General features: G+C 40.4%; 1 protein-coding gene across 1 annotated transcript in view; it reads left to right on the forward strand.

The window, feature by feature from the left end:
• The window catches only part of s100z (S100 calcium binding protein Z), a 45,534-nt gene that overhangs the window by 18,959 nt on the left and 1,307 nt on the right, over positions 1–25,268 (forward strand). The window lies entirely within an intron of this gene.

Genomic DNA, 25,268 nt, shown 5'->3' on the forward strand with positions numbered 1-25,268 from the left:
ACTAGACGGTGCAGTTTGGCCAGGCTATTATTTGGAGTTTAACGGGTATTAAGGAATGAAGTAATACATAAATCATGAATTAATTCATGCATAAATTCACGATGATTCATGTACCGTAAAGTGTTACCCACAAAAATATTAACTATAGAGTCACCATGACCGTTATGTACGTGGACAAAAGGGCTATAAATAGCAATCATTTAACTTTGAATGTGTGAGCTAGGTGTTCCTCCCGCCGAGAATGGATATTGACGCTCATCGTGAATCAGCTCACGCCACCATGTTACAACAGACTTTGCATTCTCATGAGTATGAAGCTATGTTGATATGCATTGTTGTTTTGATGTCTATGCTAATGCAACCTGCGTTGTGTTGAACCTGCGCGATTCAGCCCTGCACATGCCTACTAGCTCGCAGGCCAGTAGCACTCTTGAGGCGTTGGGGAGTGAGGTTTACTAACTAGCTGGCATCCGTTACACTCACCCCCCTAAACCTCACTCCCGATCCGGGTCACGGCACCAATGCAACCTGCGTTGTGTTGAACCTGCGCGATTCAGCCCTGCACATGCCCGGACTCAACCCGCGAAACAGCAGCACCTCGGATTGGGAGGCAAGTGTGCTGACAATTGAGCTAAAAGCCCAGGCTACAAGCTCACATGCCAGCAGCACTCTTGAGGTATCGGGGAGTGAGGTTTACTAACTTTTCACACGCACAGCTAAGCTAGCTGGCATCCGTTACCATACGCATAGATTACGGGGGGGGACGGGGGGGATATGTCCCCACCACTATTTATAATTTGAATTTTGTCCCCACCACTTCTAAAAATGTGCAAACCAATTGCGACCGAAAAAATCCCCACATACCGAAATCATCGAGTCTAAACCATGCGATAGGCGCGCACAATCACATCCTCACAGCATACACACCTGCCTGGATGTGTGGAGTAGTGTTGCGCGGTTAAGGTTTTTTAACATCTGCACCCACCCGACCCGTCAGGACAGTCGATCCGCACCCACCCAACAAGCCAAAGTCATTCCCATTCTCAGTGCCAAGATGCACCCGCATATTTTGGCCTGTGAATCACTGACATATTATAATTTCATTGCATTTTACAAGAGCCCTATAACATAGGCGCCGATACCGTGGGTGCTCCGTCGCTCAAGCACCCCCGGAAAATATCGAGCACCAATGAGTGCCAGCTTACAGTACCGGCTAAATTTACATTAATTTAAAATCAAACATCGCAGTTGATGTTAAATTCAGCATCTCTCATAATGTGATTATGTTGCTGTCAATCCCCTACTCCCTATCCTAACCACCAATGAGAGCGTCTCTCGTATGAAAATTCCTGACACTTCCCACCTCAAGAAGTAACGCAAAGCCTTGTCCGGTCTTCAGCCCCGAATGTTTAAAATGTATATAGCCCTGAATATCATTTTAAAAGTAGGCTGACAAAGCTTATTGTTTTGTGACACAGCTAAACACTGGTACCTCATAGAACGTCTATAACATAGCCTATTAATGTGATGAGGTGGTCGCAACTCGCAAAAGTAAAGCAGATAGAAAGAACTCACGCAAATCTAGCCTACAACACGCAGACAGCTTCATGCGCAGGGGAGAGAGAGCGCGCGCACAGGTGTTTTATGGTATCTTGCTAATTCACTGAAGAAAGACTTGATTATGGATGGAAAGAACATTCTGAAAAGGAAAGGAGTAAGGCAATGAGGAGCAATGCTATAGTTGAATACTCATGTTGCTGTATTAGCAGATGAGAAGGACCTGAGAGTGCCACTGACGACGTGACTGCCTCATAGGCTCACAGGTTGGTGAAGGAGAAAGCTACATCTAGCTGAGTCCAGTGACTATGCTTTTGTGAGAAGGCACACCATTCATAGGCCTAAGAATATCCCTGGCAGACCTTTACAAAAATACGATACCATACACGTCTTTTACACCAGTGTAGGATATGGCAAAGTTTGAGAACCACTGCCTCCACTTACTGTCGGCTAATGCACGCTTCTGGATGGATAGGCTATATCTCGTTTTTTTAACGACGTGATGTCAACACAAAATATAATTTCTGTTTATAAAAACAAAGCAAAGTGTTTTTCCTTTTAGTTTGGGTTAACGCAACTAACCTTCTGAGTTACATAAACTGTTCAGGAGTCAAACGACGGATCATGCGTGATTTAGGCGTAGTGTAGGTGACTGAAAGTGCACAAAAATTGTGCCTTTGCTTAACAGCATTTAAGAAATGTCCGGGGGTGACGCCCATGGACTCCCGCAAACTGTATTGGCGTTTTGTGTCGGCCGCTGTTGATTTCCTAAAGTGTTGAAGTAGTGTTAATTTCGTCAGACAAGACGAGAGGAAATATGTTAGTCAACGACCTTTTTTTTCATGACTAAGACGAGACGATGACGAGACGGCAGTCCTGAAACACTGACTAAGACTATCTTAAGATGCATTATTGTTGACGAAAAAAGACGAGACTAAAATGTTTTGCATGAAATAAAAACTAAGATAAAATCTCTCTTCATTTTCGTCTACAAAATGAGAAGACAGAATATCTAGCTGTTATGTTTTCAAAATATTCCGAATGAGTTCATACAACAGCTTTCCTGTAGTCTACGTGCTGTTGCTCCAACCCTGTGGCTGCAACACGAAACTACATGGAACAAGAACACTGGAGATTTCTGCCAAGCTAACCTTTCTGCAAAGCTACCTTTATGCCACAATGCTACATACCCAGAAGTTTAAGCTTCTCTCATACAAATTAACATCCCCCAGAATGACCATACGAAAATGTTCATCATGTAATGTCAACTATTTAACTAGTTAGACTGATGATGCAAAGTCTGCTAGCAAGTAAGCTAATATGGAAAGTTTCTCTAGCAAGTTAGCTATGGCTAAGATGGAGAGTCTGTTTGGGGAATGTGTTGTGTTTGGGCGCATATCGCCATCTAGCAAGGCGGAGTAAAACATTAATACTTTGGCCTATGACAGTGTCAGTGTCGAACTTTTTCAGTTTCAGGACCACTTAACTAACCCTAGCTAAAAAAAAAAAAAAAGATTAGACCTACTTCAACAGTAGCCTATAATTAGTCAACACAATAGGCCTACTACGAATATGACAGTGGTCCAGTCAAATATTTTACTGTCTATGGTCAAATCCCAGCCGAGCTATAACTGTAGCTCGACTTACCTGTGCATGCAAACATACTGACTGACAAAAAATCAGAATGAGTAATTATAACAGACGAGTAGCCCTGTGGACACACAATATTGTTGGAAAATTGAGATGTGTGAAACACTATTTGACTTAAATGGTAATCAGAAATAATTTGTTATAAAAAAAAAAGACTAAAATGTGTTGACTAAAACTGACTAAGACTAAGATACCTTTAGTTTTCTTTTGACTAAAACTAGACTAAAATTACGAGACTTTTAGTCGACTAAAACTTGACTAACAAAAATGATATTTGAATGACTAAGACTAAGACTAAATTAAAAATAGGTGACAAAATTAACACTATGTTGAAGTGCATAGGCCTACATTACTTCTCAAAAACCGTATGGCAACAATACACATGGGCATTGGTATCGGGCATTTAATTGTTTCAGCGCCCACCGACAGAAACATAAATCGGCGCCTATGCCATCACACCTGATAGCCTAATAAGAGATAGCCTGTTAATAACATATAAGCACACAGTGATATGACAACATTGTTTTTATTGAATCGATTAAAAATTACATCTCATTCTCTCAAACTGTACTGTATACTCTAACATGTACCTTAGCTTGTCGAATCATTGTTTACACATTTGTCCAAGTAGCATTTTTCTGTAGCCCTACGAACGCACCTGTGCTCGATAACCCTTTTCCTGGACCAGTCACCTGGTTTTCGGGCGAGATATCTGATTGGCTGAGCATGACACCATGACCAAGAGGCCAGACTAGAGCAGAAGTAATTAAAGCTACAGCGCTGTAATTAGATCTAGTTCATGCTCTAATCAATGCAATGCCGTGTTGGTATTGTGGTCAACAACTGCGTTTTTTTTTTACCCCCAAAAAGTGGGGGTGCGTTCGCACCCCCTGCACCGGTGCTTCCGGCGCACTTGCTTATATGTATATCCTCTGATTGTAATGTTTACAGATATCTAGGCGATATTTGTAACATTTATTTTGTATTTGGCCTGGTATAAAATCATGTAGGCCTATTGAACAATTTAAACACATTGTGAACCCCAAAGTTGGAGACATGCATATAGACATTGCTGCAAAGGGGAGTGCTTTAAACTTTAATTAAAACATTAAACTTTAATTACACCTTTGTGTTCGGTAAGGTCTGCTGTTTATTCTGATATATGGTTTGTCATGTGTTGAGGGAAAGTTCGCGAAGCCAAGATGAATGGGTAGGGAAACGGACGCAGAAAATATGATTAAATTAAAGTTAGGCTACTTTTCTCACAAACCGTTTACCACAACAACTAACTGTATTGTTCCTCTATACTCTATATTCAAGGACACAACGATCAGGATGCAACTAGATAACTTTTATTATATTTCTTCGCTTGTTCTACATTCCAACGTCAACTCTTCAGAGTGCCACCAAGTGGTCATATCATGCCATTACATCTCCCCCTTTTAGATGAACGTTTAACTGTTTTGGCAGAACTTCAAATCATTGTAATATATTCATCAGTAAATGTAAACTGAGAGGCTAACAGAAGACATTCCATTTCACTGTGGCTATTACATAAACCTTTAGTTTGCAATAATCAGAACATGTCTTTTCTAATAAACATTTCATTTTTCAAACAGGAAAATAGGGACTTTTTTTCTTCTTTTTAACATGTCTTATTGTTTTTCTTTCTTGTCCATTGTGGTGTGCATGTGCGTATACTGTTCAAAGGTCCAGTCTCTCAGGAGCCCTGGTCAGTCTCCCTGACCTAGTCATTGTCACATCACCTGATGTTGGAGGTACTGGTACCTCTCTGAGGTGCGAACGGTTGCGCCGTATCCGTCCTCCTTCCGGGGTTTCCACCTCGTATGAGCGCGGTGTAGGTGCAGGCCCCATAACTGTCCCTCTGGTGCGTGTGGGTCTGATCCACACCTGCTGTCCGGGCTGAAGAGGTGGCAGGATTTGAGTATGGTGTCTCCGGTTGAACATTTGTTGCTGCTGCAGTTTCAAGGCAGTGTCCTTTTCTCTGAATCTCTTGAGATCAGGCCACTGTGGTTGTAACTGCTCCGGTGACACAGGGACTGGTGTTCTGATTCTCCTCCCCATCAGTAGTTGTGCTGGGGAGCTCCCATGTGCCAATGGGGTGGCCCTGTAGACCAACAGAGCCTTGTGGGCCCGTTCAGCCTCCCCATTGCTCTGGGGATAACGGGGGCTGCTTGTCACGTGCATGAAGTCATAATCTCGCGCAAACAGAGCGAATTTGTGACAGGAAAATTGTGGACCATTGTCCGTGACAAGCCCTTCTGGGCATCCATACCTAGCAAACACAGCTTTAATTCTTGCAATAGTCTGTTTTGCAGATGTGCTGTTGGATAGGTTGCAAACTTTGATAAAGCGAGAAAAGTAGTCTATCATAACTAAATAGTTCCCATTCTGCCATCGGAAAAGATCTGCTGCGACTCTCTGCCATGGTCTGTTTGGGAGGTCGGTAGTGAGCAGAGGCTCGACTGCTGTGTGAGCTTCCCGTGCGCAAATCTCACATCTCTCAACCATCTGCTTCACAGCAGACGTAATGCCTGGCCACCAGACTGATTCTCTAGCTCTAGCTAGGCATTTGTTGATACCTTGATGTCCCTGGTCTCTGCAAGATATCAGGTCTCATGCTTTCAGGTATTATGAGTCTCTCACCTTTCATGAGTAATCCTCCATCGTGCAGGACTGATCTGTCAGGCCAGTAGGGCAGCAGCAGCTCGTGTACATCTCGTCTGTGTTCAGGCCAGCCATTTGCAATGTATCGACTGAGACATTTGCATGTGTTGTCTGAGGTTTGTGCACTCTTAATCTGTTCCAGCTTTGTCGGTGTGGCTGGGAGGCTTTCTACTACGCTGTCCAGGTAAGCTTTACATTCCTTTTCCAGGTTTTGCTCTGCCTCCGTGGCTGTGGCTGGAAGAGGCGCTCTCGACAGGGCATCAGCTGTTATCAGGTTTTTGCCTGGGACATGGATTATGTCGAAATTAAATCTGAGCAATCTAAATCTGAATCTGATAATCCTCGGAGGGAGGTCATCCAGTGCTCTGGACTTCAGGAGGGTTATAAGTGGCTTGTGATCAGTCCTTATAGTAAAATCCAGCCCACTCAAGTATCCTCGCAGGCGCTTACATGCCCAGGTCGCAGCTAAAGCCTCTTTTTCTATTTGGGCGTATCGCGATTCGGCCTTGGTCAGACTTCTAGAAATGAAAACTACAGGTCTATTGGGCTAACACAGTCTCTGACCCTAGTTCCTTCTTCGTCTCCAGGAACGCTTTCTGTTGGGGTGCCTTGCCATGTCCAGCTGTTCTCTGACTTTAACAGGTCACGGATGGGCTTTGTCAGGTCAGGCAGACGTGGTGAAAATTTGCAATAAGGTTCTATCTGCGGTTTGAGCAGTTCTGAGATATTGAGCTTCAAAGTTTTAGAATTCCATAGAGTTACATGGTAAATGGAACAAGTTCTTTTTGATATAAAGTCCAAATATGTACACAACTTTAAGAAACACCTCATCTGAACTTAAGAAATAAAGAATAAAAATATGTAAACAACTCCATTTTGACAAAAATGTCAGATAGAACCTTATTGTTCTAAGGTAGGTCAAGAATCGCTTTTATTTTATCTGGGTCTGCTCTGATGCCTGTTGAGTTTATGACATGGCCCAGGAATCGAATCTCACCCATAGCAAACTGGTATTTCTCGTTCAGAGTGAGTCCAGCTTCTCTGAATTTCTGTAGCACTTTGTGCAGCCGTTCGTCATGCTCTGCCCGATACTTTCCTGTGACAAGGACATCATCAGCATGGCACAGGGCACCATCAACACCATCAATCAGCTGAGAAATCCTCTTCTGAAAATGTTCTGGAGCCGATATTCCAAAACGGAGCCTCTTAAAGTAGTAGCGTCCCTCTGGTGTGATGAATGTGGTCAACAGCATTGAGTCTTTATGAAGTGGTACCTGCCAGAAGCCTGATGTCACGTCGAGCTTTGTGAAGATTCTGGCTCCTTCTAGCTTGGCCAGCGTCTCATCCACTGCCGGTAAGATGAGCCTCTCTCTGATGACATTCTCATTCAGATGTGTTAAGTCTACACAAATGCGTATTTTCCCTGATGTTTTCACAATAGGGACCATGCCTGCGCACCATTCAGTTGGTTCTTCCACGCGGCCTATGACCCCCATCTTCTCCATCCGGTCCAATTCCTCTTTCACTGTGCTGCGGAGGGGAATGGCTACACGACGTGGTGCAGAGAGAATGTAGGGTGCTGCATCATCTTTCAGCTTAATTTTGTACTCTCCTTTAAGTTTACCTAGCCCTGTGAAGACATCTGGGTAGGTTGAGCGAAAGTGTGCCTCTGTGTCGTCTATGCTATGGAGCTGTGGAATCATCTGCAGTCTGCGAATGGCAGGGAGGCCCAGTAAGGGGTGTGCTCAGGTCCTTCACAATGAACACCTCCTCCTCAATCTTTCTGTCGCTTCTCTGAATGACATTATGCACTTGCCCTTTAGCATCCAGAGGTTGGTTGGCGGGCCCTAGCAGTGGTCTTTGGGGTGCTGTGTGGTTGCCATATCGATCCTGTACATATTCTGTCTCTGGGATAGCAGTCATGGACGCGCCAGTATCCACCATAAAACGCAATGGGCTGCCATTTATGGTAAGTATTTCTGTCCATGTAGACGAATGTGGATGGTCAACAGCTCCTAGATAAGCCCCAGCTGTGTCCTCTTCAATGGATTCCAACTTTTGAGCTGATCTGCACACATTCGCAAAGTGTCCCCTTTTATGGCATTTTCTGCACTCAACATCTTTAGCTGGGCACTCAGTCCATGAAGGTTTTGGGGTTTTGCCACACTTTCCACATTGTTTGGACTTTGTTGTGGTAGCATGAGGCTGAGAATGGTTTACACGTTGCCAAGATTTATTTTTATGAGCCTGTCTCTTATAGTTATGAGAAACTGCATCCATTTGCCCTGGTGACTCAGACTGACTGCAGAACAGCTTGTTGCTTTTTCACCACCTCGTGCTGCCTCACTTGAACAATGGCTTTAGCTAAATCCAACGCTGGATTAAGTTGCAATTTTTCAGACAATTTGGCGTCACGTATGCCGACAACAATCCTATCTCGGATCATCTCCTCATGTAAGAGGTCATATTTGCAGTGTTCAGCTAGCTTATGCACAGCGGTGATAAAGTTCTCTGCGGATTCGCCGACTTCCTGACATCTCTTATTAAATTTGGCTCATTCATAAATAACGTTATGCACTCCGATAAAATGTCCATCAAAAGCCTCTTTTACCTCTTTATAGTCCTTTAGTTTTTCTTCTGTTAATTGCAATGAACTCAGGATATCGTCAGCCTTATCCCCCATTGTGTAAATGAGAGAATTCACTTGGTATGCGCTGTCTTTTTCTGTCAAACCAGAAGCCATTCTGAAGCGTTCGAATCTTTTTATCCATGCGGGCCACGAGCTTGGCTCGAAATCGAACGGTCCCGGTGGTGTAATGGTAAATACGTTATCCATGCTTCGTGCTTTCAGCTAGTCGCTAGCTTGTTCTTAGCTTTCGCCGACTCACTGCTTTTCTTGCACTGCAGGTGACCCGTTTTCACTTTCCACCTTATAACTTCTCCAACACGTTATCTGTGCCTCTAGACTGCTTCTGTCGTGAGTTATGATCTTCTGACACCATGTATTGTTCCTCTATACTCTATATTCAAGGACACAACGATCAGGATGCAACTAGATAACTTTTATTACAGTTTGAAAATGCACTGTACTGTTCTTCCTAGGCTTCTTCTTATTCTTCTTCTTCTAACGCATTTAATGCAGCTTCAACCGTTTAACGTAGAAACTTAATTTAAACTTTGTCGCGTTTCTATCTCCTATTAGGACATGAGTGCTATGTATTTTTCAACTTTGTAACTTTTATACTTTTTAAACTATTAATTAAAAATTACTCAATTTCCCCATAGACTTAACATTGGGCTGATGACATCACAATTGAGTTATCTCCTATTAGGACACAATTGAGTTATCTCCTATTAGGACACAATTGAGTTATCTCCTATTAGGACATGAGTGCTATGTATTTTTCAACTTTGTAACTTTTATACTTTTTAAACTATTAATTAAAAATTACTCAATTTCCCCATAGACTTAACATTGGGCTGATGACATCACAATTGAGCCGTTAAGCAATTAGAATCCTATGCCAGGTGGTCAGGCCACCTGGATCAACTGCCAGTCTCAGGCTTTAAGCATACAAACGGGCTGCTATTAAGACTACACATCCTGTTCAACTGCTTCCTCTGCCAAAAACTGTTTAAAAATAAAAGTCCTCACTACAATATTTCACTGTTAAACAATTTAACCCTTTAAACTACTGAACTTTTTAACTCATTGAGTGCCAAAAACGTAATATTACGTTTTTCCTTCCCATGCGTTGAGCGCCAAAAACGTAATATTATGTTTTCAGCTTTTTTTTTAAAATTACGAAACTAGACACTCTAACACACCTTATATGTGATTTTGGGAACTCTGTGATGAATGGAAATGAAATATATGACGGTCGAAAACGAATGAAAACACACAATCTGGACATTTTATCTGGACATTTTATCATAACTCGGTTGCCGCTTTGGGTCGAATCAGTGACTCATGCACGTCAGGTCAAAACCAGGCCATTTTCGTGGGTCTATCACTAGGTGGCAGTCTCGTCAGGTCTCGCTGATCACTTCCTGGAAAGATTACAGGCAACACTTCATATTTCATGAAAGACGTTATATCTCCAATTCTAGAAAAAAAACTGCGATTTTGATGAAAACTAGCCACTGTTTAGCTTGGGATTTCTCAGGAACAGAGGCGTGTAGAAATACACGGTTTGCACTCACTGAGAGCTTAAAGTCTCACCTTTTAAATGAGCCATTGTATGTGTTCATAGCTATAACACAGAATAGCTGTGGCTGTACAAAAATCATCAACAATGGTCTAGATTGGTGGCACTCTAGGACAAAGCTTCCGAAAACAGCTTGGCATTCAATGAGTTAACTGTTCAGCCATTGTAACTGTTACTTGTCATCAACTATGACTCCTACCCACTGTAGCTAGTTAGCATGTTACCATTGTTAACATTGTTAGCATTTTTAGCAAAACTGCTAAAAATGATTAGCTAAGTTAGCTAAGTAGCATGGTTAGCATGCTAGTTAGCATAGTTAGCATAACTACTAAAAATGATTAGCTAAGTAACATGGTTAGCATAGTTAACATTTTAACATTGTTAGCATGCTAGTTAGCATATTTAGCATAACTATAAAAAATGATAAGCTAAGTTAGCTAAGTCCCATGGTTAGCATAGTTGGCATGCTAATTAGCATTGTTAGCATAGTTATCATTTTTGACAAAACTACTAGAAAACATTAGCTAAGTTAGCTAAGTAAAATGGTTAGCATAGTTAACATTGTTAGCATAAATACTAAAAATGAATAGCTAAGTTAGCTAAGTCACATGGTTAGCATAGTTAGCATGTCAGCATTTTAGCATAACTGCTATAAATTATTAGCTAAGTTAGCTAAGTCACATGGTTAGCATTGTTAACATAGTTAACAGCATTAGCATTATTCCCATTTTTTAAAAAACTGCTAGAAAACATTAGCTAAGTTAACTAAGTTAAGTAACTTGGTTAGCATTGTTATCTTTGTTAACATAGTTAGCATAACTGCTAGCAAACATTAGAGCCATTCCAACTGTCAGTTATCGTCAACTATCTACCTAAATAATTTAACCATTTAAACTATCCACCTATTTAAAGGGACACCGGGCAACGTTTTCGTGTTAATTAATCATCTTCGTAAGTCGTTATATGGTTAAATGACTCATTACGGGGCGAATGAAGGCTCTCTCGCCCGCCCCTACTGCCTGTAGGAAGAATATCCCACTTGCAAGTTCGGTGTATCCTACCCGCCGACCGAAGCAGGATCAGTTTACAGCACAGAGGCAGGCTAACGAAACGCTAGAGATTGTTGCAAACGTGTGTATAATGGCAGAGCCAGCGAAGAAGCAGTAAAAACCCTTGACGGAAGACGCAAAGAAAAGGAAAAGAGCTTCAGACCGAGGCCTCATCTACCTAGCAAATAATTTAACCATATAAACTATCCAACTATTTAACTGTTCAGTCATTCCAACTATATTAAACCTCATCTACCTAGCAACCAATATAGTTTGTTTTTACTCTGTATGATATTTTACATCATATTTTTGCATTTTCATGCACTGTATTTCCTTCAGGAAATGCTTTTCTAGTTATATTTCTTCACTTGTTCTACATTCCAACGTCAACTCTTCAGAGTGCCACCAAGTGGTCATATCATGCCATTACACTAACCACCAACATTGTTTAAAAGTTGAGAAAAAGCTCTTTTGTGTGATACATGTGATGTCTGTGATGAATAGGCTACTTCGCAAGTAATTCAGCAAATTTGGGTGGGACAGAAATACCTTTACAGAGCAGCAGATCTGGCCATATCGGCTCTGATGTACATTGATTTAAATGCATTATCGCTTCACTACCCAACATGCGAACAAGAAAGAAAAGAAAAAAGAAACCAATGAGCTTATGTCGCGATTTCCGATAGGCCTAGGCCTAGAGAAAAGACAGCTATTGGTAACCTAACAATTAGGATTTGCTTTGCCTACTCTGCTGTTTGGTTGTCCCAAACTTTGAGACAACCCATACTCGCATTAACTGAATCTTATCAACCCAAACTGCGATGTTCCAAACAGAGTGACAGGATGCAATGCCTAATAATCTCACTGCCTACGGCATAACTGCTAACAGTGCGCCTAGGCCTACTGTTAAACACCTGAAAAATATTAAGCTGCTGTTTTCTTTTCATGACGAGCACTAGGCCTACGTTTGAATGATTTATGACTGAATGGAACGTTGCGTTTTTAAGCACCAGAACAGCTTATCACGTCGTGTGACAAAGTTTACACCAATCATCATCTTCTAATGTATCCTTATGTTGAGATGTCCATTCTCTTTGCCCTAGGCTATCATTTGTGCCTGAAGCATGTTTCAATTAAGACAGTACACAAGCTATTTTTATTGTTGTAATATTGAATGATTTTATGAATAAATTGTATGCACAGTGCGTAGACTACAGGATTAGTCACTGACCAAGGCCACAGTAGCCTGTGAACCTCTGATTTTTAAAGGGGAATCACGGCCAACGCAAGGGGCAACTCTTCTCTCTTTAATTTCCCTTTCAAATTACTTTTTATTGTCTGAAGACATCTATCGCAAGAATCTAACATTCTAAGCAACAGCAAAGCAAATGCAAGCTAACCAAAGTGCAGTCGGTTCTCCCGCCATAGTTTTTAAAAAATCACACACCTGCTGCATCTGAAGGCCCATGCATAATAAGGCCTACGACTATCACTCTACACGCCCCTGTTGCATGTCACATTAATAGCTGATCCTGCCTCCTGGCTCCCCAAAATGGCGCATCATGTGAACAGATCAGCAGGCCTGCAAATTTTCACCTCGTTTTTAGACACACGTTGCGGCAAAAAGACGTCTCCTATTCCCGCAAATTTAGCGTGATCTCTGTGTGAAAAGGCCTTTTGTTGAAGCATATCCTACAGTGCAAATTCTTCTTGTTTTAGTGTTTAGTTAATAAGAAAGCATTGTCTCTACCTCAATATGAACTGCAAAGGATAGCCTAGGCTATAGGCACATTGGTTTTTTTTGTTGGTTCGGGTAGTTAATCAGTGCATATTTTTTAGGGTCGAATGGGTGCAGATCGACTCTCCTGACGGTTCGGGTGGGTGCGGATGTTAAAAAACCTTAACCGGCACAACACTACTGTTGAACATATTGTAATGCAGCGTTGAATAGATGAATAGCTTACATAAGGGTACCCCGCACTTTTCAAACCACACTCCAGCTTATGGTTATTGTCCCCACCACTTCTAAAAACAAACTGACGCCCTTGTCCGTTACACTAGCTGGCATCCGTTACTACACCGTTACACTTACATTATAACCTTGCCATGTTGCATTGATAAAGATAATTTAAAAGTGATAGACCTCCGCTATGCATCCAATATGTGGTCTACGCTGGTGCAGATTGTTTAGTGATTTTGTATTGAAATGCCAACAAATGCCAACGTCACACCAACGCGTTACCCCACTGGACAAAATGACGTTGGCCCAACATCAGTAAACAACGTCATGCCAACGGCTGCTTTGCTATGTTGGGCCAACGTGTGCTTGCTATCTGGGTTTGTGCTAACTAAGGCCTGTTTGTGTTGTTTGGTCATGATGGCCTTAAGGGCTCAACATGCTTCTTCGTCAACTCCACGGTGTAGCTATGGCGTTGTGACCCTTTTATGGTTCTGTGTCGGGTTGCTTTCCATCGCGGTGCATTTCACCGCCATAACGCTCGGTGTCGCCTGTGTTTGCGTCGCTCACCACCGAAACAATAGACTGTAAGACCAAAACAGTACTCAGAATCGCAAACCCCATAGACTAAGACTAAGACTGCTAAAACGTGCTAAAACGTTTGGCCTTTTCTTGCTTACATTTTCTAAAAAGTATTGAGAAATAGACACAGTAAAATCCATTGACTTAGTTACTGTAACCAGCAAATAAGTCTGAGGTTATTTGCGAGGTGTCTGCCAGCCAGTTTAAGTTGTGGGACCAAGCGAACTTTAGCACAACTGCCAACAAAGTACTGTTTACTGGTGAAGTGCTAATTTCAAAATGTTACTGATATATAGACACTTTACAAACGGATAACCCCGTCATTGTAACCAAAATATGTCTGAGTTTATTTGCAAAGCTTGTCGAGTTGACCAATCACAGTCCTTGCGGTCTGTGTTGCCTCGGCGCAAAGTTACAATTTTTTGGAGGTGCACGTCGAGCTACGGCGGAGGGGTCGGAGAGGGGTTTGCGGCGACGCAGAGGGGTCTGCGGGGATACGCCGTCGATTCGACACAGAAGCATAAAATAGGCATTACGGTACACTGCTGCTGAACTACTGTAAAGCCAGCATTTGTGATGAGACTCACAGTGTTTGTCTAGTTGTGGGGATTTCCTATCGGAAGCCTTATTTACATCGTGGCTCTGGTCGCATTTCCTGGCGGGCTACAGACACTGGCTCTGCCCTGCTTGCTTTCGGCCAGTGGCCTTCTACACAGCACAGCACCTTTCAGCAATCTGGTCAAGCATCACTCTCAATGTCCAGCAGAGGAGGAGTGTCACCTCACAGTGTCACCTTAGGGGCAGCCATGGCGCTAGCCTAGCCTTGTTTGTTTGTGCCACATTGACAACACAATATTAAGTTATTACAAAATACGCTGCTCCGTCTGGCATCTTTTGTCTTGTGAGTCATGTAGTTGAGTCATGGCGCCACGAATGGCTGCCTTGGTTTCTTTGTGCGATTGTTGATTGTTTTTTGTTTGTTTGTAAACTCAGTGTGTCTGTCTTGTCCTAACATGTTGTCTACAGTATTTATTGTGTTATTGTATTTTCTGTATTTTAATTATTGTATGTCATGCACATTGAGACCAAAGCAAATTCCTTGTAGGTGAAAACCTACTTGGAAATAAACCTGATTCTGAAATAGAGCTGATCTAGAGGCACATACTGGACTTATTAAACAAACACCACTTTCAATATCAAAATTGCTCACAGTGGTGACTTACTAGATGCATATATTGTGCCTCAAATGAGGACCCTTCCTTACCTGCCAATTAACAATTACCTGCCAAGGTAACCGGCACCGAGGCAGACGGTAGTAACGACATCAAATAACAGTGTGGATTTCGGTGCCTCATTTCGATGCCACTTAAGTCTCCGGCATTTTTTTTTTAATAGTAACTTGATCAGGGTCCCTACACATAAAACGAAGCACCAACAACGTAGTTAGCGAACCCTGGAGTTTATTACAGAAGACTGTTAAAAACACTTACCAACTGTACCCCTATCAGCTCCTCTCGAAGGAAAGTCCGTATAATGCATTACCTTCCGGCAACAGACGTCATGCTCCTTGTGAGATCTCAGTCTTCTGTGAGATTAACAGTATTCTGTAATAATCTCCGGGTACGTTAGCTACATTGTTGGTGCTTCTTTTATGTGTAGGGACCTTGAGCAAGCTACTGATGAGGTTTGATGCTGTTTTGTACAATATTACTGGTTAAAAAAATGCTATTTGGGAAGTGTTTCGCTCATGGCCCTTAGCTAATCCACTGTTTGCGATTTGGGGCTATAGCGTACTGTATACCGGAGCAAGCTCTGTAGTGGTTGATCAATGAAAAATACTGTCTCCACAGCCTATTTGATGTGTTTTAATGCAGAAAAACACCCTTGAGTCAATTTTCACTAGAATTACACTTTAACATCAGCATTGCTAGCATTAACGCCAGCAGCAACATTCGAGGTGTTTTAAAAAACAAACAAAACAAACAAATAACACGTTGTTTTCCAGGCTTTTGATTTCATGGTCAAATCAAAAGTATAACGCCGAAACTGATTTTGATAATTATTTGTTCCGATTTCTGTGACCTGTAAGTCTATCCAAGTCACTTTCTTGGTCTAGACCTGTCAGTGCTCAGTGTTAACAATTTAGTGACTTTGTTGCTAGATCTAGCGACTAATTTTGGCCATCCCTAGCGACGAAAATATTAATTGTCTAACAACTATGGACCCTTTCAAGAGAGTTCCATTATCAGCATCATAGTTGGCCCCACAAGACTTCCTTTTTAACATTCCATATGTTATCTTAATGCAGAGGAAGTAGATTGGGGCCCAAATAGAACGTTCAAGCATTGTTTTTGTTTTTATTGTTGAAAGGGTCTATAGCGAGAAATTGGGCGACTTGCGCAACAATGGCAAACTCGGTTTCGTTGAATCGACAGGAAATCATCTCCCTTCTCATGCCTGTTTCATTTATGAACATCGCGTTCGCTCAAAGCATTGCCCCATGAATATAGAAGTAATGACTGGCCTAGGCTATGTAGTATCAGCCCATGTTAGGGAAGTAGGCCTAGATGTTAGATCTATCAGCTCAGATCATCATTTGTCGCCAACGTCATTGGAAGGCAGCCAGCTGCAGTAGCCTTCTGATGAGATTACACTAAAGACAGTAGCTATGACAGGGAAACTAGGGACACACATCGTTCACAACAAGCACATTGATCAAAGGAAAGAGGGGCTACAACTTCATTCACAAACAGAGCTATTCAACTTTTTATGTTGCATGCCTATGGAAGGAAAGGCTTTGCAGTAGGATTGTCCAAGCTGTTGCTTCAGTTTGTGTTTTAAGTTATGCGAAGCACCGTTGCTGGGTTCATGCCGTTTTGAGCAAATTTAAAATGTTTAGCCGACTGCGTAATTTGCCATTTTTGTTCAATAAGTTCTACTTTTCATGTCATGAATGTAACATGCCTATGATAAGGCTTTGCAGTTGTACAATATGGTCAATCTGGTCTCAATTGTGTTTCATGTGATGCTCCAAAGCTAGGCCTACATTCATGCATTGTTTGCTCCAGTTTAAAATGTTTCTGCCTAATTTGTCAGCTGTCAAATGACAAATCAAATGCGTTCAATAAATTCCACTATGACATAAATATACAAGGAAGTTTATTGTCACATGCATATAGTTACTGGAAGTAAGAAATGCAGTGAAATTATGTGTCAGCCTATTTGTGCATTTATTGGGGGGGCAGTAGAAGAGGGGTTTAGTAGATTAAGTGGCAAGGGCTGCATAAGAAAGGTGGGGGAGGATTGGGGGGGGCACCAACAAGGAGCACCCAAGAGCAACATGGGCAAGGAAAAACTCCCTTACCAAGGAAGAAACCTTGGGCAGATCCACAGCTCAAGGGGCTAACCTAACTGCCAGGGGTCTTGGTGTTTGTGTTGGGGGGATGACAAGGGAGATGGGATAGTGTGCTGTGTATGTGGGGAGAGGGCAGTGTGCAATATGTGTGTTGGAGAAGCTTCCTCATGAGACAATCAGGGTTCTAAATTAACACCCGCCAACCCGCCAAATGCGGGTTAAAATTCATTTTGGCGGGTGTTAATAAAAACGCACTAGCCAGTTTGGCCGGGGATGCATGAGGCATTACATGCATGATACATAAGGCACTGTTCTTGGTTATTATCCCCGGGCAGTACTTCCTACATTTCCCATGACCACTGTGCCGTAATGCTACGTGAAGTTTGCCGTGAAACCAGCGCGAGAGACCATGGAAACGAACGGAGCGTCTACCAGAAAACACAAGGAATTAGAAGAATAACGATTGACGGAGCCAAAGCAAGAGCATAGACTGAAAGAGGAGGGAGTTAGCCAGTAAAGTAAAGTAAAAAGTACATAACACTTGTACATAATAACAAATACATAATACGTTACGAAATACTAACGCAATTAACGCATTGTGTTTACCTATTTCCTTTGTGGGGGGCTGATGTCATGTAACGGAGGCTGCAAAACCTAAAGCAGCAAGATCGTTTATTTTATTGTCTAGAATTACAGTAGCTGAAGATGTAGAGGAACGTGAGGAGCTTTTAGGCAAACATTTTCAGTTTTAAAAAGTTGCCTGATCAGTGATCACCACCACCACACGCATCACGCACTGTGCATATAGGGCACAGAGAGAAAGAGGGACCAACATTTAGCCAGTAAATAGCTGTGCTGCAAACTGTTTTTCACTCTTATTCGAGAAAGTATACAATATCAACATGCACCAAAAGCATGTTACATAAAGATCAGGGTTCCCACGGGTCATGGAATTTCTGGAATATCATGGAATTTTGGAAAGTTTATTCCAGGGAAATTTATCATGTCAGGGAATTTTATCATGTTTGGGTCAAAGTCATATCAGGGAATTTTGTTGTAGAAGTTTAAAATGTATTTGCCAAAACACATTAATACAAATATTTCTACACATAACTTTGTATATCTGTTTATTTGCTTTACTGCTTCCTTGAGTATCCCAACATTGTTTATTCAATGCCCATTTATTCATCTCCCACTCTAAAAAGTAACACTATACGTTAGTAAATAGTAGGCCTATAGTAAGTCATGGAAATTCTTTTTCTTTTTTGGCAGGGAATTTTACATTTGACTTAGAATGGGAACCCTGAAAGATGATACTTTTCGGGCCCTCTCTATAAAGATCCAACTTGAACGTAGGCCCTATGCTACTCCATTTAATTGAGTATGCGTCTGAGCACGCACGAGAGGGAGAGAAAACGAGTGGCAGGTTCCAGCTGGCTTGTCATTGTTGATGATGATTGATATCTCCTTTTTATTAAGTTAAGATTAAACTAAATGCGGCGGTGGTTGGGACAGACTTATGGGGGCGAGAAGAGGAATGAAGCAGGGGATGAGGATATAGATAGATAGATAGATAGATAGATAGATAGATAGATATCCCAAACATAAAATGAAGTGTTTGCTTCCTGATGAAATAATGTGCTGTGTATGTAGGGGAGAAGGGGGGGGGGGGGCAGTGTACTGCAAGTATGGTGAAAGGACTTACTATTGCAAGCAGAGTACTGTATGTATGATGTATGTGAGTGATGACAGTGAAGATGTGTGTGTGGGCGGGAGGGGAGTGGAGCAGTGACTGTGTGTGTGTGTGTGTGTGCAGTGTGTGTGTGGGTAGGTGGGGGCAGTGTGCTGTAAGTAAGTAGAGGATGTGTGTTGGAGAAGATCCTGAAGACAATGTGCTGTGTATGTAGGGGGGGGGGGCAGTGTGCAGCAAGTATGTAGAGGAGGCTTACTGTAGCAAGCAGTGTGCTGTATGTATGTGTGGTGATGACAGTGATGATGTAAGGGTGTGTGTTTTTTTTGTGTGTGTGTGTTGGGGATGGGGGTGGGGGGGGGCAGAAAGGCTAGGCAATCAAGGACATGGGTAGATAGATGGAGGAGAAATCAAAAATAATAAATAAAAAGTTCTATGGAGATGTGCAAAAGTTGGAGAAAGTCAGATGCGTGTGTGTGTGTGTGTGTTTTGACGTGTGATGAAATAAGAAAATAAATAAAAGGTCTATACGGCATAGGGAGAGGGATGTAAAAGTGCTAAAAGTCATGTAGGTGTGTGTGTGTGTGTGGGGGGGGGGGGGGTCATGAGTGCTGAGGAGTGAATGAGTGCAAAGTCTGTATAGTGTGAGTTCAGAGTTGGCAAGTTCATAATTATCTCATAATTACGAGATAGTATCTCATAATTATGACATATTATCTCATAATTACGAGATAATTATCTCATAATTTTACGAGATAATCATGATTTATGACACATTTCCAATTCTGCCCCCACTTGTGTGAGGCAATGACATGGTCTATTAGAGAAGATAGACCTAACAGCTTCCCAAGAGAAAGTCTGAAGCTGAAGTTCCTTTCAAACCTTTACTTAGGATTCACTGTAAAACTATGCAGACCAACAGAGTACATCTCAGTTATTTCCTTCGATGTTTTAAGAGCAATCATGTAGACTAGCATTTCAAGTTACAGAATAGAAACTAATGTGTTAGCTTATGGCTAATGTATATGAGAAATCCCATAGAGATGCTAACGGTTAGCATAATCAACTAGAAAAGCATTTCCTGAAGGAAATAAAGTGCATGAAAATGCAAAAATATGATGTAAAATATCATACAGAGTAAAAACAAACTATATTGGTTGCTAAGTAGATGAGGTTTAATATAGTTGGAATGACTGAACAGTTAAATAGGTGGATAGTTTAAATGGTTAAATTATTTAGGTAGATAGTTGAGGATAACTGACAGTTGGAATGGCTCTAATGTTTGCTAGCAGTTATGCTAACTATGTTAACAAACATAATAATGTTAACAAAGTTACTATGCTAACTAGCATGCTAACATGCTAGCATTCTAACTATGCTAACCATGTTACTTAGCTAACTTAGCTTATCGTTTTTAGCAGTTTTGATAAAAATGCTAACTAGCATGCTAACATGCTAGCGCTAGCATGCTAACTATGCTAACCATGTGACTTAGCTAACTTAGTTAATCATTTTTAGCAGTTATGCTAACTATGCTAACTAGCATGCTAACATGCTAACTATGTTAACCATGTTACTTAGCTGACTTAGCTAATCATTTTAAGCAGTTTTGCTAAAAATGCTAACTAACATGCTAGCATGCTAACTATGCTAACCATATGACTTAGCTAACTTAGCTAATCATTTTAAGCAGTTTTGCTAAAAATGCTAACATGCTAGCATGCTAACTATGCTAACCATGTGACTTAGCTAACTTAGCTAATCATTTTTAGCAGTTTTGCTAAAAATGCTAACTAGCATGCTAACATGCTAGCATGCTTACTATGCTAACCATGTTACTTAGCTAACTTAGCTAACTAGCTACAGTGGGTAGGAGTCATAGTTGATGACAAGTAACAGTTACAATGGCTGAACAGTTAAAAAGTTCAGTAGTTTAAAGGGTTAAATTGTTTAACAGTGAATTATTGTAGTAAGGACTTTTATTTTGAAACAGTTTTTGGCAGAGGAAGCAGTTGAACAGGATGTGTAGTCTTAATAGGGCCAGTTTGTATGCTTAAAGCCTGAGACTGGCAGTTGGTCCAGGTGGCCCGAACACCTGCCATAGGATTCTAATTGCTTAACGGCTCTATTGTGATGTCATCAGCCCATGTTAAGTCTATGGGGAAATTTTGACTAGTTTTTAATTAATAGTTTAAAAAGTATAAAAGTTACAAAGTTGAAAAATACAAAGCCCACATGTCCTAAGTAAGACCTACGTAACATAGTTTGAATGAAGTTTCTACGTTAAACGGTTTAAGCTGCATTAACTGCGTTAGAAGAAGAAGAAGAAGAAGAAGAAGAAGAAGAACTAGAAAAGCATTTCCTGAAGGAAATACAGTGCATGAAAATGCAAACAATATGATGTCAAATATCATACAGAGTAAAAACAAACTATATTGATTGCTAGGTAGATGAGGTTTAATATAGTTGGAATGACTGAACAGTTAAATAGGTGGATAGTTTATATAGGTAAATGATTTACTTGGTAGATAAGGTTTAATATAGGTGGAATGATTGAACGGTTAAATAAGTGGATACTTTAAATGGTTAAATTATTTAGGTAGATAGTTGACGATAACTGACACTTGGAATGGCTCTAATGTTTGCTAGTAGTTATGCTAACTATGTTAACAAAGATAATAATGTTAACCAAGTTACTATGCTAACTAGCATGCTAACAATGTTAAAATGCTAAGTATGGTAACCATGTTACTTAGCTGACTTAGCTCATCATTTTAAGCAGTTTTGCTAAGAATGCTAACTAGCATGCTAACCATGTTACTTAGCTAACTTAGCTAATCATTTTAAGCAGTTTTGCTTAAAATGCTAACTAGCATGCTAGCATGCTAACTATGCTAACCATGTGACTTAGCTAACTTAGCTAATCATTTTTAGCAGTTTTGCTAAAAATGCTAACTAGCATGCTAACATGCTAGCATGCTAACTATGCTAACCATGTGACTTAGCTAACTTAGCTAATCATTTTTAGCAGTTTTGCTAAAAATGCTAACTAGCATGTTAACATGCTAGCATGCTAACTATGCTAACCATGTGACTTAGCTAACTTAGCTAATCATTTTTAGCAGTTTTGCTAAAAATGCTAACTAGCATGCTAACATGCTAACTATGCTAACCATGTGACTTAGCTAACTTAGCTAATCATTTTAAGCAGTTTTGCTAAAAATGCTAATTCGCATGCTAACTATGCTAACCATGCTACTTAGCTAACTTAGCTAACTAGCTACAGTGGGTAGGAGTCATAGTTGATGACAAGTAACAGTTACAATGGCTGAACAGTTAAAAAGTTCAGTAGTTTAAAGGGTTAAATTGTTTAACAGTAAAATATTATAGTGAGGACTTTTATTTTGAAACAGTTTTTGGCAGAGGAAGCAGTTGAACAGGATGTGTAGTCTTAATAGGGCCAGTTTGTATGCTTAAAGCCTGAGACTGGCAGTTGGTCCAGGTGGCCCGAACACCTGCCATAGGATTCTAATTGCTTAACGGCCGTATTGTGATGTCATAATCATAATGTTAAGTCAATGGGGAAATTTTGATAGTTTTTAATTAATAGTTTAAAAAGTATAAAAGTTACAAAGTTGAAAAATACATAGCCCAATTGTCCTAAGTAAGACCTACGTAACAAAGTTTGAATGAAGTTTCTACGTTTAACGGTTGAAGCTGCATTAAACGCGTTAGAAGAAGAAAAATAAGAACTAGAAAACGCAATTCCAGGGAATTACCAGTGCATGAAAATGCAAAACATATGGTGTGAAATATATTGTTAAAACAGATGATGTGCTAATTGGCAACCAACATGATGAGGTTTAATATAGTTCAAATGACTGAACTAGGTAGATGAGGTTTAATATAGTTGGAATGACTGAACAGTTAAATAGGTGGATAGTTTAAAAGGTTAAATTATTTGCTAGGTAGACAAAGTTTAATATAGTTGGAATGACTGGACAGTTAAATAAGTGGATAGTTTAAATGGTTAAATTATTTGCTAGGTAGATGAGGTTTAATATAGTTGGAATGACTGAACTAGGTAGATGAGGTTTAATATAGTTGGAATGACTGAACAGTTAAATAGGTGGATAGTTTATATAGTTAAATGATTTGCTTGGTAGATAAGGTTTAATATAGTTGAAATGATTGAACGGTTAAATAGGTGGATCATTTAAATAGTTAAATTATTTAGGTAGATAATTGACGATAACTAACAGTTGGAATGGCCCTAATGTTTGCTAGTAGTTATGCTACTATGTTATCAAAGATAATAATGTTAACCAAGTTTTTTTGCTAAAAATGCTAATTAGCATGTTAACTGCTAGCATGCTAACTATGTTACTTAGCTAACTTAGCTAATCATTTTTAACAGTTTTGCTAACTATGCTAACTAGCATGCTAACATGCTAGCATGCTAACTATGTTAACCATGTTACTTAGCTAACTTTGCTAATCATTTTTAGCAGTTTTGCTAAAAATGCTAACTAGCATGCTAACACGTTAGCATACTAACTATGCTAACTACGTTACTTAGCTAACTTAGCTAATCATTTTTAGCAGTTTTGTTAAAAATGCTAACTAGCATGCTAACATGCTAGCATGCTAACTATGCTAACCACGTTACTTAGCTAACTTAGCTAATCATTTTTAGCAGTTTTGCTAAAAATGCTAACTAGCATGCTAACATGCTAGCATGCTAATTATGCTAACCACGTGACTTAGCTAACTTAGCTAACTAGCTACAGTGGGTAGGAGTCATAGTTGATGACAAGTAACAGTTACAATGGCCGAACAGTTAGTAGTTTAAAGGGTTAAATTGTTTAACAGTAAAATATTATAGAGAGGACTTTTATTTTGAAACAGTTTTTTGCAGAGGAAGCAGTTGAACAGGATGTGTAGTCTTAATAGGGCCAGTTTGTATGCTTAAAGCCTGAGACTGGCAGTTGGTCCAGGTGGCCCGAACACCTGCCATAGGATTCTAATTGCTTAACGGCCGTATTGTGATGTCATAATCATAATGTTAAGTCAATGGGGAAATTTTGATAGTTTTTAATTAATAGTTTAAAAAGTATAAAAGTTACAAAGCTGAAAAATACATAGCACCCATGTCCTAAGTAAGACCTACGTAACATAGTTTGAATGAAGTTTCTACGTTAAACGGTTGAAGCTGTATTAAGTGCGTTAGAAGAAGAAGAATAATAAGAATAAGAATAAGAAGAAGCCTAGGAAGAACAGTACAGTGCATTTTCATGCACTGTAATAAGAAATTTTGGAAGAACAGTATAGTGCATTTTCATGCACTATAAAAAGCCTTGGAATAACAGTACAGTGCATTTTCATGCACTGTAATAAAACTAGATATGTAGAGCCAACTTCAGTCCATTTACAAAAGGGTTACATAAGAAGAGTTCTTTGTTTACAACTGACTATTTTCTCTCAATATAATATGTGTAGGAAAAATGTGACTGTTTAACTCATCAATGCCACTTGAACAAGTAGCCTAGCTGCACAAAATAAACAATAGGCGTGCGTGTGACAACGTGGATGGAGGTAGCCCTATGCGTAGTAGTACCTCCACCTACTGGTTAGGACTGTAACGTGCAACATTGTATTGCCTTTGGGCAAAGAGTAGCCTATAGAAGCTTACTCTTTGCTTTGGGGTTGTTGGCGATTTGACAGGCTTATTTTTCATGCCACTTAAAGACATGTTAATCTCTCAAAGTACGAAAGTCATTCAAAGCAGGAAATCAGTAGGAAATATGTGCTTGCTTTTATTGAAAGGCTGTTTAGATCCTCAGCATGGATCCTATCCTTATCTCATAATTACGAGATGATTATCTCGTAATTATGAGATAGTTATCTCGTAATTATGAGTATAAGTATATATACTCTTTTGATCCCGTGAGGGAAATTTGGTCTCTGCATTTAACCCAATCTGTGAATTAGTGAAACACACACAGCACACAGTGTACACACAGTGAGGTGAAGCACACACTAATCCCGGCGCAGTGAGCTGCCTGCATCAACAGCGGCGCTCGGGGAGCAGTGAGGGGTTAGGTGCCTTGCTCAAGGGCACTTCAGCCGTGGCCCACTGGTCGGGGCTCGAACCGGCAACCCTCCGGTTACAAGTCCAGAGTGCTAACCAGTAGGCCACGGCTGCCCACAAGATGATTTACAAGATAATTAATTACGATAATTATCTTGTAATTATGAGATATGTCATAATTATGACATACTATCTCGTAATTATGAGATAATTATCTAATAATTATGAGATAACCTGATTATTTATTTTTTTGTGATGTGAATGCAATGCTCCACCGTACGTCATAGAAATGATCTATGCTGAAAAAAAATCTTTTACAATTAGTTCTATTTTTGGCTACAAAATGAGTTACTTTGCCTGGACTATAGGGACACACATAGTTCAACAAGCACATTGATCAAAGGAAAGTGAGCTACAACTTCATTCACAAACAGAGCAAAT

Source organism: Alosa sapidissima, chromosome 13 (assembly GCF_018492685.1).
Source record: "Alosa sapidissima isolate fAloSap1 chromosome 13, fAloSap1.pri, whole genome shotgun sequence".
Classification (NCBI taxonomy): Eukaryota; Metazoa; Chordata; class Actinopteri; order Clupeiformes; family Clupeidae; genus Alosa; species Alosa sapidissima.